The sequence below is a fragment of the Jaculus jaculus genome, unplaced genomic scaffold, assembly GCF_020740685.1.
Source record: "Jaculus jaculus isolate mJacJac1 unplaced genomic scaffold, mJacJac1.mat.Y.cur mat_scaffold_69_1_319139_arrow_ctg1, whole genome shotgun sequence".
In the NCBI taxonomy this organism is placed as follows: Eukaryota; Metazoa; Chordata; class Mammalia; order Rodentia; family Dipodidae; genus Jaculus; species Jaculus jaculus.
The window spans coordinates 226,914-242,815 of NW_025423508.1; the positions used below are offsets into that span (position 1 = coordinate 226,914).

Genomic DNA, 15,902 nt, shown 5'->3' on the forward strand with positions numbered 1-15,902 from the left:
TTCACATATTATATTAATTTGCTTGTTTTTAAACTACCCACCTGGAATCATCTTTCTATGAAGAAGTAACTTGCACTTGCCCATTTCCAAACTAGACAATTGCAAAATCCCTTCTTTGGAGACCCTGAGTCTCATAAAGGTGATATTACTTTAAATGCTATAATTTAAGTGAAATTATCTGTGTCTAAAATGAGATATATTAACTAAATGCACACAGCCTATATGTCACATGCAACATACAATTAAACCAAACTTTTTGTCATGTCACTTTTTATATTTTTATATTTGTAGTTCAAAGTACATCATTTCTTCTGCATTTGACTTGATTTTTGTATAATAAGTGATATAAATTGTAATGACTAATGGTTCCATGAAAATTTCATTATTTAAATATTTACTTGTAAGGCATAGATTTTAAATTTTATTCTAAGTGATGCTTTCTTTGTTCTTTCTTTCAGATCAGACTCATCGTGCTGTCCAGAGAATACAGCAGAATATGTGGCAAATATGCAAAAAAAATTAAATTTGTGCCTTCATAAGGGAAGTGAAGATTCTCTCCTTTAAGCATTGCCTATCTGTAGATGCTTACACATGATAATCAAGAGATGCATTGTGCAAAAGATTCTGATATGGCATTATTTAAATGAACTGACAGATTATGCATGACTTTAATCAATTGAAATAGGACACATGGCGATTTAACATTTTTTCAGGTGCATCACTTGTGCCTCTAAAAAAAAGCACAGTTTTGTTATATAAGTGCAATGTTCATCAACATTTTATACTTTTTCAATATGTGGACTATATAAATTTTATAATACTTTAAAGTTAAATCAAACAAAGAAAAGAGATTTAGAATAAAGTTTAAGTAGTTATATGCAAAGTACTGTGAGACTGGGACGTTCAAACACTGATGTCTCCCTGAGCTCTGGGAGTGGTAAAGGACCACTGCATTGAGGCAGGTGAGAAAATCACAGATTCATGCACCCTTCATCTTCCTCCTTCCTTCTCTATCAGTTGATTCTGCAGTTTTAAAAGAGTGCTATCATTGAGCTGGAGAGATGGCTTAGCAGTTAAGCGCTTGCCTGTGAAGCCTAAGGACCCCGGTTCGAGGCTCGGTTCCCCAGGTTCCATGTTAGCCAGATGCACAAGGGGGCGCATGCAACTGGAGTTTGGTTGCAGTGCCTGGAGGCCCTGGTGTGCCCATTCTCTCTCTCCCTCTCTCCCTCTCTCTCTCTCTCTCTGTCTCTGCATTTCTCACTCTGTCTGTTGCTCTCAAATAAATAAAAAATGAACAACAAAAAAAAGAGTGGGATCCCAAGCTTCTGCATTATTTAAATAGCTATGCCTTCTTTCTCGGTCTGTCTTGATCTTGCCCCTATTTCTCCCTCATCAGCACACATCTTTTTTAAAAATACTTATTTTATTATTATTTATTTGGGAGACAGACAGACAGAGAGAGGGAGAATGAGTGCCCCAGGGCCTACAGCCACTGCAAAAGAACTCCAGATGCATGCACTACCTTGTGCATCTGGCTTACGTGGGTCCTGGTGAATTGAACCAAGGTCCTTTGGCTTTGCAGGCAAATGCCTTAACCACTAAGCCATCCCTCTAACCCCCACCCACTTTTTATTCAGTTCCTTAATCTCTATAGTCACATTTTAGGCACATAGTAGTCACAGTTAACATAACTACTGCCATACCCATCAGTTTTACAACTTTAGAAAGTTCTAAGAAATTGCACAGGTTTTCAAATATGTTATATATAATATTTTATTTATTTATTTGGCAGAGAAAGAGGGAGAGAGAAAGAGACAATGGTGCTCCAGGGCTTCCATCCATGTAAAGGACCTCCAGATGGGTGTTCCCCCTTATGCATCTGGCTAACATGGGAACTGGAGACTTGAACCTGGGTCCTTTGTCTTTGTAGGCAAACACCTGATATGCTAAGCCATTCCCCCAGCCTGTAATATATTTCCTTTTAATTTCAGATAAGAATGTTTAAACAAAAAATGAAACTAAGCAGGCCATATACCATCTATCTTTTATCTGTCTCTCTTTTTCTTTCTATCTAATTTATCCAATTTAAATGTGTGAAACACTGTGTTGACATATACATCTTTTTAGGGAAAAAACTTCTCTATCAGTCATATGGTCCCTGTGCCACATTTGTATAGTGCATGGCTGTCCAATGCATGACATTCATCATTGTAGGTGCATAGTCTGATTTGACATGCTCCAATATACCATTTAGGTCATACTCCTAAACATCAACTTCAACTTTTAAAATAGTTATAATATTTTATAAAGTTATGCCAAGAGAGATACTAAGAAGTTAGTGTTCCTTTATTTTATTTTATTTCAACATACACTAGGTCAGCTGCCAACTATCTCATAAGTAAGTAGCAGAACAAAGAACTAAACCAAGGTGTAGTGATCTGGAGTCTTATATTTTAACCACCACAAAATAAACGTCATCTAGGAATTATGTTACTGTATAATACATTCAGAGAAGAACACTTCCTACATATTTGCACTGAAGCAAAGCATACTTGCCATATTTATGATGGGGTAGATATTGGAGTCATCCTGTAGCAGACTCCACTCTTCAGCATGGTAGGGAAGGAAATTGATAGAATAGCTCAATAAATCAATAATGCTGTCACTATTTTATGCAGAGCAGAGCTCTCTATCTTCCTCACAACCTCATAAAATTGATGGATGAAGGGTAAGAATCCTGATTAGCTAAAAATTTTGTATAATTACCTGTAAATTAAAAGTTTCTACATAGAAGAAAGTTAAACAATCTCTGAATGTATTTCAGAAAATCAGTGTATATATAAATTGGGAAAAGTTTGTCCAAAGATTTTAAGGTGGAAATAAAGTTATGAATGTGGGTAAAAATTTCAAAGCACAGATATTGGGTTAGCTTATGCTGTTATTGTATGAAATTATACCAATGACAAGAAAATGAGAAAACAAAGCAATTTGTTAACATTCTTATACATGGCGTGCTATGGCCTTAGGGGAGCTAATTTCTATTTTTGATTAAAATGTCATTTAGATAGTATTATTTAAAAATAAAACGTTCTTACTGTTTCTTCAATATTAAATTTAACCAGGGCATGTTTATTTTTTACTTAAATACCAATCTTACTCTCTGTCAGGACCTAATCTATAGAAAATTATTAGGGAAATATAAAAAAAAATCACAAAACTTTCAATTAGATCAAATTGTTTTTGAAATGCCTAGATAAATACTTTAAAACTTTCATTAATTGGTTTTAGTCTTAAATTCTAGTTTTAATAAACTTTTTTTGCGGAATAATATGGGTCTATTAGCAACACAAGCCCTATAGATTTTCAAATGTTGAAATAAATTCATTTTCTTAAAATGTACTTATAGATAGATGATTATAAATTAAACACTTAAATAATAAAGGATTAAAAGAAAACTACAAAATAATGTGTAAATTGTGCTGATAGAATCCTATAACATTATTAAAAACATGCAAAAGTGATATAAAAGGTATAAGGTGTAAATGCAGTAAGAATTAGAGGTCCTGTAGACAAGATGATTATACATACATATATATGTATATAATCTCTCTATATATAATCTAATGATATATATATATATATATATATATATATATATATATATATTCTATTATTAGGGAAGATTTTCCCTAAAAATAAATTCTATCATATATATATATGATATTTTTATATATATATATATATATATATGTGTGTGTATATATATATACATATACATATACATATATATATATATATATATATATATATATATATATATATTCTAAAATACATAAATGTCAAGGGCAACACAAAAATAATATTCCCCAGGAGACACAAATTTTATAGCCATTGTTTATGTATTAGAAAATACAAATCCACAACATACAACTTTATTGAGATATCTAGTGGTCAATTTGGTAGGTGCATACTTAGAAAGAAAGCTAATAATGAATGGGTGTGTTTGGCATAGAGTCAAGGCATTTTCTATACCCCAACAAGTAGGCAAATAAACAATGTACAATTTAAAAATAACTCTTTTAAAAAGAGAGGGATAAAATGCTAAAATAATTTAGGTAAACTATTAGTAATTGAGGATATAGATCCAACATTTCCTCCAGGCATAGAGAGCTGCCTTAGCAGTTAATGTACTTGCCTGCACAGCCAAAGGACACAGGTTAAGTTCCCCAGTACCCACATAAAGCCAGATGCACAACATGGGTGACATGTCTAGTGTTCATTTGCAGTGGCATGCCCATTCTCTCTCTTCTCTCCACCCCACCCCTCTAAAATATATAAATAAAAGAAAAAACATTATTAAAAAAGTTTCTTCCAGAAAGAGAAAACACTCATTTTTCAACATCTGTGAACAAAAGTGTAGGGTTAATGGTGCAGGAAATAATTTTCTCTATGCACACACATGCACTAACTGCTGCCTTCAGTGTGATTACAGTCATAATTCATATTTCAAACACTTCTGTATTTAGAAGGCAAGCAATCACTTTCCAAATGCTTCCTTTACTTTATAAACAATTAACATGTTCAAATAATAGAGTATTGTTAGTTTAAAGTAAGAAGTTTGTGAAAGTATAAAAATACATAGAGGGACATTCAAATGTGAAATAATATTCCCCTTATATTTAAATATATGAAAATATTCAAATGAGTGTTTTCAATATTTTATTCATTTATTTGCAAACAGAAATATACAGACAGAAAATGAGAGAGTGGAAGAGAGGGAGGGAGACATAGAGACACAGTATTGGTATGCCAAGACCTCTAGGCACTGCAAATGAAGTCTAGAAGCATGTGCCACTTCATGCATCTGGTTTAAGTGGATACTTGGGAACCAAACCCAGGTTACTAGGCTTTGCAAGCAAGTTCCTTAACCTCTGAGCTGACTCTCCAGCCCCCAAATATGATTTTTGTTTATTTTTATTTATTTATTTGAGAGCAACAGACAGAAAAAGAGGCAGATAGAGAGAGAGAATGAGCAATCCAGGGCCTCCAGCAACTACAAATGAACTCCAGATTCATGTGCCCCCTTGTGCATCTGGCTAATGTGGGTCCTGGGGAATTGAGCCTTGAATTGGGGTCCTTAGGCTTCACAGGCAAGTGCTTAACAGCTAAGCCATCTCTCCAGCCCATGATTTTTTAATAGATGTTCAGAAAAGAGAATACAACAGCAGCAATTTCATTAATTTTAACACCCACTGGCTCACACTTAAAAAACTCATTTTTTTTCTCTTCTGCTGTTCTTGTGAATTTGGCAAACTTGCTGATTCCTGCCCATAAAATCACATTATTTTTGTCTGACAGTCAATGAACAAAAATGCCTCAGCAGCAAACACCAACATTAAGACATCTAACACTTAATCCGGAACCCTATGTTCCTGACTATATTGCTAATGGATCTTGATCTCACAGTTAAGGTATTCCTAAAGCCAAAATTCTACTAACGTCTTTTGAATAACAGTATGTTTGCTTTCTATGTTGAATCAATTGGAAATACTCCCCTAATATGTGTCCCTTTTTCTTTATGTACTTTCATCTCTCCCAGAACACTTACTCCCTCGCTCTGTGCGTGTGTGTATGTGTGTGAGTGTTTATGTGTTGTGTTTTCTGTGTGTATTTCTTATCAGTGGGTGGAAAATAATATTGCAAGCAAACACAAATAAGAAACAAGCAGGGGTTGCTAAAGTAACATTGGATAAAATTAATTTTAAGCCAAAAAGTAACAATAAAAAAGCCACTTCTTGCCAGGCATGGTGGCGCATGCCTTTAATCCCAGTACTAGGGAGGCAGAGGGAGGAGGTTCGCCATGAGTTTGAGGCCACCCTGAGACTCCATAGTGAATTCATGGTCAGGCTGAGCTAGAGTGAAACCCTACCCCCCAAAAGAAAAGGAAGCCACTTCTTACTCATCAAGGGAATGATTCAACAAGAGGATATCACAATCATCACTTCTATGCACAAAACACAGGTATACCACAATTTATTAAAAAAAAAAAAACCTACTTTACAACAAAAAGAAATAAATGCCAGCACTATCCTAGTTGAGGAATTCAGTGCTCTACTATCAGCAATAGATAGATCATTCAAACATCAAATCAAGAGGGAAGGAAGAGAGCTCAACAACTCCAAAAATGAACTAGACCTAAATGATAGCTACAGAAAATTCCACCACAAACCTACAGAATACACATTTTTTTTTTTTTTCTCAGCAGCTCATGAAACCTTCTCCAAAATAGATCATATACTGGGCCATAAAACCTCCCTCCATATATTAGGAAAATCAGTGCCAGGAGACTGCACATCACACTTTTAAACAATAACTAGGTAGTGGATGAAATAAAAAATGAAATTGCAAAATTTCTAGAATTGAATGACAATGAGAACACCTTGTACCAAAACTTATGGGACACAATGAAGGTGGTCATCAGGGGAAAATTCATAGTACTCAATGCCTTCACAACAAAGACAGAGAGATCCCAAATCAATAACCTAATTATCAATCTAAAGGCATTTGAAAACCAATAAGAATCCAACCCAAAAAGCTCCAAATAAAAAGAAATAATCAAGATCAGAGCAGAAATTAATGAATTGGAAACTAAGAAAGCAATTAAGAAAATTGATGAAACAAAGATCTGGTTCTTTGAAAAAATAAACTAGATTGACACACTCCTGGCCAACTTGATCAAGGAAAACAAAAACTTAAAGAGATGCTTCAAAATAACAAAATTATAAATGCAAAAGGAGCAATCACAATAGACATAGGTGAAATTGGAAGAATCATCAGAAATTACTTCCAAAGCCTTTACTCCACAAACTGGATAATCTGGAAGAAATGGATCAGTTCCTGGACATATACCACCTACCTAAACAAAACTCAGAGCAGACTAATCTAAACAACCTATCCCACCCATTGAGATTGAAAAGTTAATAACAAACCTGCCCCAAAAGAAGAGTCCAGGAATAGATGGCGTCTCAGCAAAACTCTATCAAACCTTCATGGAACAACTAAAACCATTTTTTTTTTCAAACCACTCCACATAATCAGAGAACAGGAAAAGCTCCCCAACTCCTTTTATGAAACTAGTATCACCCTCATACCAAAACCAGACAGAGATACAACAAGAAAGGCAAACTATAGGCCTATATTCCTGATGAACTTAGACACAAAGACCCTGAGTAAACTCATTGCAAACCGAATTCAACAACACATTAAAAGCATTATACACCTCAAAAGCCTGAACAATAATAAAGAAAAAAAAAAATCAAACAACCTACTCACATAGTAGTGCAGAGAACTGCACAGGGAGTTCTCAAGGAAGAAATACAAATGACAAACACATGAAGAAAATGTTGGGCTAAAGGGATGGTTTAGCGATTAAGGCATTTGCCTACAATGACAAAGGTTCAATTCCCCAGGACCCACATTAGCCAGATGCACAAGGGGTTGCACAACTCTGGAGTTCATCTACAGTGGCTAGAGGCCTGGCACACCCATTCTCTCTCTCTCACTTCAGAGATTTTGCTCAACCATGTTTATAGCTGCTTAATTCATAATAGCTAAAAACTGGAATCAACCCAGATGTCCATCACTGGACGAATGGATAACCAAGATGCGGTATGTCCACATGACAGAATTCTACTCAGCAGTTAGAAAAAAAATGACACAATATATATTTTTTTTTTTTTTAGAAAAATGGTCAAACTTGGAACACATCCTACTTAGTGAACTCACCCAATCACAGAAAGACAATCATCGCATGGTCTCACTCATCTACATTTCCTAGCCTGGATCAGCCCAAGATGCTAACGCCTAATAAGCATCTTGAGGACTGGACATTAGGGAAGGTAGAGCTTGAGGGAAGGATAAGAGTGGTGGGGAGAAACACAAAACTGAACCCAAAAGGAAATGGTACCCTAAATTCCTATGTTCTAGAAAACAGACTAAAAACTTGAACCATCACTAGGACCTTAGAGGGAACATCTGAATAGAAGGGCCCAGGAGAGGATAGAAACAGGATCTGAGGAGAGAAATGGCCCATCACACTTCACCAGAGCTCCAGCTAAAACCATAGAGGAATTGGGAAAATAAGAATTTTCAGTGAACCTGGTACCAGCATAAGGGTGAAAGAGATAGACACTGAGTACATTCAACTCCTACCAAACCAGAGATCCAGAGATCCAGAGGCTACTAAGAGCCCATCACTTAATTAGACCTAAAATGAACCCAACATGGTTAAGGGAATTTTGCAGAAGAGGGCATGGAAAGATTTTTAGAGCCACAAGTTGAAACATTATGCACAGAGACATGGCCTCTTCCCCATGACTGAAGGCTACCCTCATAATGCATGACCAACCACCCTCATGGGGATAACCTGAATGTCCAATGAGGAGGGTCCCATTGGAGGGGTTCAGAGATTACAGTGAGGATGGTACAAATATCTGCTGTTTAAATACTGAGTGTGTTCATGATTAAGAAAATGTATATATATAATGTATAAATATATGGTTTATGATATTTGTTTGACACACAATAAAATTATCATATTCAAGTATGAGACTATGTTTATCTCTTTAGTAATTATTAGTTTTCAGAAAAAAATACCAAGAAAGTTAAATTGGATTTAAACTAAGAAAAGAAATCACATGTGTTAGTTGTTAATTATGAATTCATAATATTATACAGAATTCAGGGTTCTAGGGCTCAGGTGAATCAAGCACTCTGCAGCTGACACCTTGCCACCACATACCCCAGACAATGAATAGGAATGGTATTAGTCTTGCTTTAGTCCAGTATTTCTTTGATTTCCTTATTTTAATGTTTAGAGAGACTTTATTAGATCAATAGAAGCAAAGATAAGAAAGTGAAGAGAGCATGTTTCATGTTGAGAGCAGGACGGGGGAGAACTGCTTTTCTTTTATTCTTCACTTTTGGAATTGGAATAGAGCTGTTTGCTTTATGCCTTTGCAAGTTGTATGTAACTCACTCGATTTCACAGGCGCTCTGTATTAGTCTGGGTTCTCTAGAGGAACAGAACTGCTAGAATGAATTTTTTTAAAAAGGGAATTTATTGGATTAGTTTATGGTCGTCCAATAGCAGTTGCAGGCCCGAGAATCAGAGAACCTGGTAGCTTCTCAGTCCACATGGCCAGAAGCCTCAGCAGTCCTGATCCAGCACTGCAGATGGCACCAGAAGGCCTGGAGGCTTCCTGAGGAACGGCTGGGTTTCTATCCACGAGGGTCTTCAGTTGATGCTGGTCTTCAGTCCGCGCTGGTCTTCAATCCACTCTGGAAGGAAGCAAGCAGCTCCAGCAGCCAAGTGGAAGGAATGGGCTCTTTTCACACAGAGCTTCCTTATATGAAGGCCCCCTCTGAGCGGGCCACCTGCTCTGGGGGAAGGACTTCCTCTTTTAGTTGATCCTTCCTGGAAGCAACCTCTGGGACCTACCCAAAAGGGATTTCTGTGGATTACTGAACAGATCAAGTTGACAACAACTTAACTATCACAGGCTTATAGCTTATTAATAAATTGTCTTCCCTCTCAGAAGATACTTAGGACTTAAAACATTTGAATGATGTCATGGGATGTGAGAATGAATTATACAGACAACCAGCAGGATCCAACTATAATAATAATATGTTTGTATGAACTATGGGAAATAACTGTTGGAATATTTCTTATGAACCTTACAAATAACTTTGCTGAGATTATTTCTTTTCTTTTGGCATTTTTTTACTGACAACTTTTATACTTCCATACAATAAACTATGACAATTCCTTCCCCCACTTTTCCCTTCACAAATCCATTCTCCATCATATTCCCTCCCTCTCCTTATTAGTTTCTCTTTTATTTTGATGTCATCATCTTTTTCTCCTATTATGAGGGTCTTGTGGAGGTTGTGCCAGACACTGCAAAGTCATGGATATCGAGGCCGTTTTCTGTCTGAATGATTGCATTGTAAGCATTCTTACCATGCCTTTGGCTCCTACACTTTTCCTCCATCTCTTCTGTAATATACCCTGACCCTTAGAGGGTGTGATGGAGATGTTTCAGTGTTGAACACTCCTTCTCACTATGGTGCCTTTTGGGTCATCCGCGTAGTCACTGCCATCTGAAAAGACAAGCTTCTCTAACCAAAAGTGAGGGTACTGTTAATATATGGGTAAAAAACATTAGGTAAAGTGCTTACAGGGCAGTTTGGTGAGAATAATATATGAATTTAGCCAGATAAGATCAGGTGTTACACTCCTAATGCTCATGACCTCCCCCACCATAGGCTTTTTGATTATGTTTTCAGTACCAGACATATATTTCCTCCCATACAGCTGGCCTCTAGTCCAGTTAGAAAGCAGTTGGTTTCCCACATAACAGACATGACACTATTTTACCCATTCAGGCTTTTGGCCTGGTTGGCCAAATTTAAGGCTTACAGTGTCCACTGTTTAACCACTGACGGATTCTCTCTCCCATAGGGCTACATTCAGTGCAGCATTTGCCAGCCTTCTGTCAGCTCGTCTACAAGGAGGAGATTTTGAGCTCAGCCCCAGCTTGATTTATCAGGGACCTAGGCATGTGGAGTCTTCAGTAAAAGGGTCTTACCATCTATTTCTGATTGGAGACCAAGGGCCTTGGCAATAGTTTGTAATGTTTTGCGGGCATCAGGGAACTCCCTGGCCAACAACTCACTGGAATATATCCTATCCCTGGCACTGAAATTTTTCTGGTAACAATCTATGGCTTCTGAGAATGCCATTATCCAAAAAATTAAGTTTTCATATGGCTTATTCACAATATCTTGAATTTTTATTAACCCTCCCACTCTTCTTTTATTCAATCTCTTCCCCCTGACCTCACTTAGGTCTTTCTACTCCCAGTAGTCCGTTCTTCTGCTTATATATATACAATACCCAGCCCTCAAATCCTCCATCTCCTCCCTCCCTTACAGCCCTTTTCTACTTTACTAGCCTCTTCTACAGACTTTTTTTTTTTTTTATTCCAAGTCACATACAAGCCTAAATATTTCTAGCTGAGATCCACGTATGTGAGAGAACATGTGACATTTGGCTTTCTGGTCCTGGGTTACATTACTTATCATCATCCTTTCTAGATCTATCCACTTCCCTGCACATTTCATTCATGTTCCTTTACCCATGAATAGAAGACCACTGTATAAATGTACCACATCTTCATTATCCATTCATCAGTTGAGGGACATGTCAGCTCGTTCCATTTCCTAGCTACTGTGAATAGAGAGGCAATAAACATGGTTGTGCAAGTATCTCTAAGGTAGTGAGTCCTGAGGTTATATGCCCAGGAGTCCTATAGCTGGGTCATATGATAAATCTATTTTTAGCTGTCTCAGGAACCTCCACACTGTTTTCCACATTGACTGTACCAGACTATATTCTCACCAAAGTGTAAAAGGGTCCCTTTTTTTCCATGTTCTCACCAACATTTATTGTCAATTGTTTTCTTAATTATAGCCATTCTGACAGGCATGGGATGGAATCTTAAATTAATTTGAATTTGCATTTCTGTGATGGCCAAGGATGCAGTACATTTTTTATATGTTTATATGCCATCTGTCTTTCTTCTTTTGAGAACTCTAGCCCATTTTTAATTGAATTGTTTGAATTGATATTTCTTTTTTTTTTTGTTTAGTTCTTTGTATATTCTGGATATTAATCCTCTGTCAGATATACAGCTGGCAAATATTTTCTTCCATTCTGTAGGTTGCCACTTTGCTCTATTCACAGCATCCTTTGCTATACAAAAGCTTTGTAATTTCATAAGATCCTAAATGTTTATTAGTGTTGTTTTTATTTCCTGAGCCACCAGGTTTATATTCAGAAAGTCCTTGCCTATGCCAATATGCTGAAGGTTTTCCCCTACATTTTCCCTTAACAATTTCACAGTTTGTGGTCTTATATTAAGGTCTCTGATTCATCTGGACTTGATTCATTTGCATGGAGAGAGACAAGCATCTACTTTTATCCTTCTACATATAGACATCCAGTTTTCTGAGCACTATGTGTTAAAGAGGCTGTCTTTTCTCCAATGTGTATTTTTGGCATTTTTGTCGACAATTAGATGGCTGTAGCTGCCAGGATTTACATCTGGGCCCTCTATTCTGTTCCATTCATCTATGTGTCTCTCTTTGTGCCAATAAAATGCTGTTTTTATTACTATGGCTTTACAATATAGCTTAAAATCGGGTATGGTGTTCTAAGATAATTTCTGTGAGAATACCTTTTTACTAAATTCCGTACTTGTAACTTGCTGTAAAGTTAATCTTTAAACTATGTAATCAATACACCTATAGCAATGTAACTGGATTTCCTCTATCTTGGTGTAACTGGCTATAACAGCACAGTTGACCAACATTGACAAGCAATGTTTAGAGATGTCGACTGACCTCTTTGCCCAACTTTTTCAGTGGCCTGACTATACTCTGAACTTAAAGCAGGCATATATGTGTTATAAGGTGGTGGCCATTGAGCACTGTATACAACAAGCTCAGTAAGTATGGGCCCACAGGTCTGCTGAAGGCAAGAGGTAGGCTTAATGTGTTGCATTTATGATTTAAGTGTGTGTGTTCTCAATCAGCAGAGTCTAACAGTTCTCACTCCTAAATCCCTTCCTTTAACAAATGTTAGATTGTCCAAGGTGGAAAATTCCCTGCTCTTTGCTCATGCAATGTTCTACTTACTTATCTATGACTATATTTTGGCAGATTAATGAAAATGCCAGTGAATTCCTATATGCAAGAAGATAAGCACAGTGAGATCTGAGCAGCAGTGACAGTAGATGCAGCAGATTTACCCTGTGGCTTAAATTTCAAGATCAGTTGTTTTTACTCAGGCTGCTCTAAGAGGCAGCTAGCCCACTTGGAAAACTTCAAAGGATAGTTCTTTATTTCTCAGACTCTTCTCCTAGATGCAGTTTGCCCACTCTTAGATGAAGCCACAGGGGCTATTATTACCTATAATTGCATAAATATGTCCCTCATAGAACAGGAAGAAACCTTTTCTCTGCAGAGATGTAAACACAAGTCTACTCAACCCAGACAGGTCTCAGAAGACAGGACAGTGTAGGACTGCACCAAAGCCCATTTTGGTGAAGCAGTTACTTATTGGGGTTGCTTACAGAGCAAGGTGAGTAGTTGCTTACAGTGGCATGGGCAGCCAAAGACAGATTCCTCACCAAAAAGCTTTCTCCAGCTCTTAGAGTTCACCTGCCTCCTTGACTCAAAATGCCTCCTCTCTGATCAAAGCCATCCAATGTAATGTTTCAAATATCTCTCTTCTCTTCTTGTTTTCTTCTCCCTTCTCTTCATCCCTACTTTTCTTTCTTTTCCCTTCTCTCTTATTCAGACTTCTTCCATTTTCTAATCCTTCTTTCACTTTGGTTTTCTTTTCTTTCTTTCTTTCTTTCTTTATTTATTTTGGTTTTCTGAGGTAGAGTCTCACACTAGCCCAGGCTGACCTGGAGTTCACTATGTAGTTTCAGGGTGGCCTCGAACTCTCAGCGATCCTCCTATCCTCCTACCTCTGCCTCCCAAGTGCTGGGATTAGAGGTGTGTACTAGCTTTTTTTATTTTTTTATTTTTGTTGGTTGTTTTACTTTGGCTTTCTTGCTATGCTTTTGTGTTTACATGTTTCATTATGCAGTACAAGTGGACCTCAAATTTATGATCCTCCTGCTTTAACTTCCTGGATACTAGGATTACTAGTGTGTACTACCAGGCCTGTCAACAGGTTACACTATGTTTTTTGTTTGTTTGTTTGCTTACTTATTTATTTTTTATTTTATTTTTTCTTGAGGTAGAGTCTTACTTTAGTCCAGGCTGACCTGGAATTTACTCTTTAGTTTCAGGCTGGCTTAGAACTCACAGTGATCTTCCTACCTATGACTTCCTAGTGCTGGAATTAAAGGTGAGAACCACCATGCCCCGCCAGGTTACACTATTATTATTTTTTTTTTTTTGGTTGTTCTCAAAGCTTTTACTTTGAGACATCATGGAAAAACCTTACAGGTACACATGGATAAGACATGATGAGAGTGAAGACAATCAGAAACCTTGATTCCCATCAGGTAATGTTCAATCTGAGGTCCTGAGAGAGTTGAGGAATGGGCAATTACCACTCCTCCCCTTCTTCCTCACCCTCTCCTTCAACAGAATCTATACAAACCTCCTCATAATCCATTTCTAGGGCAGCCATATCCTCAAGGGCCTCAGAAAACTCTCTCTCCATGCCCTCACCCACATACCAGTGCACAAAGACAAGCTTAGCATACATCAGGTCAAACTTGTGGTCTAGGTGAGTCCAGGCCTCAGCAATGGCTGTGGTGTTATTCAGCATGCATGCAGCTACCTGCACCTTGATCAGATCTCCATGGCTACCACAGAGGATGCTGATAGTTAATGCCAACCTTGAAGCCAGTGGGGCACCAGTTCACAAACTGAATGGGGCTCTTGGTCTTGATGTTGAAGATGGAAGCACTGACATCTTTGGGAACCACATCACCATGGTACAGCAGGGAGCAAGCCATGGCGAGTGTCACATTTTACCATCTGGTTGGCTGGCTTAAAGCAGGCATTGGTGTTCTCTGCTAGAGAAAGCTGCTCAGCAGAGATGACAGGGGCGTATGTGGCCAGAGGGAAGTGGATGCAGGGGTAAGGCACCATGTTGGTCTGGAATTCTGTCAGATCAACATTCAGGATTCCATCAATTCTGAGGAAAGTGGTGATGGAAGACCCTATCTGATTAATAAGGCAATTAATCTTAATGTAGGTTGGGCACTTAATATTGAGATTTTTATGATAGATGTCATAGATAGCCTCATTGTCTGCCATGAAGGCACAATCAGAGTGCTCCAGGGTGGTGTGAGTGGTGAGGATGGAGTTGTAGGGCTCAACTACAGCAGTGGAAACCTGGGGGGGGGGGTAATGGAGAACTCCAGCTTGGACTTCTTGCTGTAATCAACAGAGAGCCGTTCCATCAGCCAGGAGGTGATTCCGGATCCAGTCCCCACACCAAAGCTGTGGAAAACCAAAAAGCCCCGAAGGCCTGTGCATTGGTCAGCCAGCTTGCAAAATCGATCCAAGACGAGGTCAATGATCTCCTTGCCAATGGTGGAGTGCCCGGGGGCACAGGTATTGGCAGCATCTTCCTTGCCTGTGATGAGCTTCTCAGGGTGTTAGAGCTGTCGGTAGGTGCCAGTAGGAACTTCATCAATGACTGTGGGTGCCAGGTCTTCAAACACTGCCCTGGGCACATGCTTGCCAGCGCCTGTCTCACTGAAGAAGTTGCTGAAGGAGTCATCTCCTCCCCTGATGGTCTGGTCACTTGGCATCTGGCCCTCAGGCTGGATGCCATGTCCCACGCAGCAGAGCTCCCAGCACGCGTTGCCGATCTGGCACCAGCCTGACGGAGGCGGATGGAGATGCACTCATGCGTGATGGTGACAAGTGAAGCAGCGATGGCGACAGAAGCAGATGCCGAGTCCCGGTTACCATCCCTGAGAAGCTAAGGGTCGAGGTACATAACGCCCTGAGGTCCGGGTTACACTTTAGATAGTATGGCAAAATTAAAAGTCCACTCTGTGGATAATTATATTCCAAATGTAGTAGGTTGTCAAATAAAAATTTCACTGACATTTCAGGGTTTTCAAGTACTTTATAACTTGGGACCAAGAGATATGTATTCACCCAGATATTAAGGAGAACTTAAAACTGGCACTTTTAACATTCTGTAAGTGAGGCATTCTGAATGATGTTTCGATCTCAGTTGAAAAATCCTAAATATAGCATTATTGCAATAGATTAATAACGACATAGAATTGAAA

The 15,902-nt window shown here is 38.2% G+C and overlaps 1 pseudogene; it reads right to left on the reverse strand.

Moving 5' to 3' along the window:
* Positions 1–14,191: 14,191 nt before the first annotated feature.
* Positions 14,192–15,425, reverse strand: LOC123457481 (annotated as a pseudogene).
* Positions 15,426–15,902: the final 477 nt, after the last annotated feature.